Source organism: Suricata suricatta, chromosome 2 (assembly GCF_006229205.1).
Source record: "Suricata suricatta isolate VVHF042 chromosome 2, meerkat_22Aug2017_6uvM2_HiC, whole genome shotgun sequence".
Lineage (NCBI taxonomy): Eukaryota > Metazoa > Chordata > Mammalia > Carnivora > Herpestidae > Suricata > Suricata suricatta.
Window position 1 is genome coordinate 140,277,675 of NC_043701.1, and position 2,540 is coordinate 140,280,214.

The 2,540-nt window shown below is 55.9% G+C and overlaps 1 protein-coding gene across 1 annotated transcript in view; it reads right to left on the bottom strand.

Annotated features, from left to right (window-relative positions):
* ZCCHC24 (zinc finger CCHC-type containing 24) overlaps positions 1 to 64 on the bottom strand; it is a 62,619-nt gene extending 62,555 nt beyond the window's left edge. The window contains exon 1 of the mRNA XM_029932028.1: positions 31 to 64. The gene's annotated coding sequence lies outside the window, so the exon portion shown is untranslated. The remainder of the gene's footprint in view (positions 1 to 30) is intronic.
* Between the last annotated feature and the right edge of the window lie 2,476 nt (positions 65 to 2,540).

Below are 2,540 nucleotides of genomic sequence, written 5' to 3' on the forward strand. Positions count from 1 at the left end.
CCGACGGCGATCGCCCAGTGCTGTGCGCCCAGCGCGCTGCCCGCAGCCGCCGCTGCCGCCGCCGCCTCCCCCCGACTGCAGCCGCAGCGCGCGCGGGCGGAGGAGGGAGGCAGCGAAAGTTGGGCAGGAAACTTTTGGGCCCGCCCCCTCCGCGCCGCCCGCCCCGCCCTGCGATCCGCTATCTGCCTCAATGCTGACCCCTCTGGCGGCCGCTCCGGAGGTGGGCTCCACAGAGGCCCCGCCCCTTCTGCACCATCCTCGCCTTCCATTGGCCGTTTTATTGAATATGGAGTAATGGGGCAGGGCGAGAGGGGAAATCAGGCTTCCCGGCGTTTGCAGTATTTTGCTGGCCCGCCCGTGGGCGGTGCCCTCCCAGGCCCCACCCCGCCCGGCTCCCGGAGCCTTCTGGAGCTCAGGGCAGCCCCGGCCTAATCAATCTCTTGCTCTGCTCTCGCTCTCGGCGCTCTTCGGTCTCTCGTTCTTTCCAGATCTTCGGCACTACTTCATTTGTTCTCATTTCTCCTATCCTTTTTTCCTTCCTTTCTCATACTCTCTCCGCTCTCACTCAGGCGAATACCTCCTGTGCCTCAGTCTCTGTCCGGCTCATCGTCTTTTTCTGTGATTGTTTGGTCTAAGAGAGAGAGAGAGAGAGAGAGAGAGAGAGAGTGAGTGTGTGTGTGTGTGTGTGTGTGTGTGTGTGTGTGTGTGCGCGCGCGCGCGCGCGCGTCGTCTTGTCTATTTCCGTCTAGTCTATGTGTTTCTGTCTCTCCCGCCCCAGACACGCGCGCGCACACACACAGGCCTCCCACCTTCCCTCCCCTCACTATCACAGTAAGACCCTCCCCCTCCCACTTAATTCCTTCCATCTGTGGAATCGCTTTGCCGGCGGGCTCCGCCTAGGGGGGCCCGGGTTCCTGCCCCAGGAAGGACTCCTCGCCTCCTTCCCTCGCGTTCCTCCCTCCCCCTCTCCCTTCTCCTATTTCTGCTCTGGGCCGGCCTTTTCCTCCGCCCCGACCCTTGGCCCCAGCCCGACCCATTGTTTCGGCGGGCCGCCAGGACCCCAGATGGGGCTGGGGGAGCTCGGGAAGACGACTGTCACCCACGGTCCGGGATGACCCAGCTATTCCAAGTATGCCCGGGGAAGCCTCCGCCCCGTCCCCTCCGCCTGACACACCCCGAAGCCCCGGGGCCTTCACCCTCTCAATCTGGGGTAGTCACCGGGCGCCTGCGCTGTGCCATCGCTAAGAACCCGGCGGTGAGGCGCCTGGAGGGGACTGAATCACCTCTCCCACCTCATCCCTAGTTCTAGAACCATTCCGCCTGGCGTTCAAGTGTCAGGTTGGCCACTTTCCAGCTCAGTACCTTCGATATGGCACCTAACCTCTGTGAGCAAGCCTATTTTCTCTTCAGGAAAATGGAGACCGTAACCATCCTACCTCTGGGTTTGTGAGCTGTTTGTGAGTTAACTAGTGTGCATTTGCTAAGCGGAAGACATTCCATAAAAACTATCCGCCACTCGCCTCCTGGAGAATTTCTCCCGCTACCTGCACTGACAGCATGTGTGGGTGGGTGCTTGGACCTGAAAGGCCTTCAGGGCTGGGCCCCCCTTTCCCACCAATCAAGCACCCCTTTCAAGTTTCTGTTTCAGATCATTTGATGATGTTTTCAAAGATTCTGTCTATCAAACGATTTGCAATTATTAATACAAATATTAGTGCATATGCCAGCATTTTTATTCATCAAAGACCTATGTATCCAATAACATTTATATTATAAATAAGTATTAAATCTATTTGTTTAAACAGAGGGTACACATTTATTAGAAATAAGTGTGATAACCATTTTACTGGTGGAAATATTTGGGGTCATCTCTGGAACCCCGCTACTGTCTTGGAGGTTCTGAGATGTGAAGAGGGGGAATAGGATTTGAAACCACCAATTTAGATTTTCTCTGGCCATTTTGGAGAAAGCTGCTGTCCAGAGAGGGGACATCTTCCTGTTGCACAAGCAAGCAGTTGGGGGGCCCAGATGAGCTTACCCAGGCCCTGCCCAGAGCTCTCTATCTCTGTCCCCCACTCTCCTCCTAGGTGAAGGTAGTCCTGGTATGTCGCAATGCTGGCATTTTTCCCTAGAGTGGGGTGCAAACTCACATTGCTTTAGGGTGCAGGCAGGTCCCACCAGGTAGAAGGCAATAAATAAAAGCTGTGGGGCCTGTGGAGAACCTCAGTACTGGCTACACAAAACCTTTCTGTCACTTGGCCTGAAACTCTATCTGTCACCTGCCTAGAGAGAGACATCGGCTCTGGGGTTCCCTGTCCCTTAGTGATTTCATGCTATGAGATTTCTTGTCATACCTGCCTCCTTTACCCCCTGCTTCCCCACCCCTGTCCTGTACTTCCTGCTGCATAAAAAGCAGATGGTCCAGAACTGTTAGCTACGTGGATGGCTGGACAGAGGGTTGGAGAGGTGGCCGGATTATGCTCCCCTTTGGAGCCTGCATGGCTTCTCTGGCTTTACACTTTGCTTCCTCCTCTTGCCCA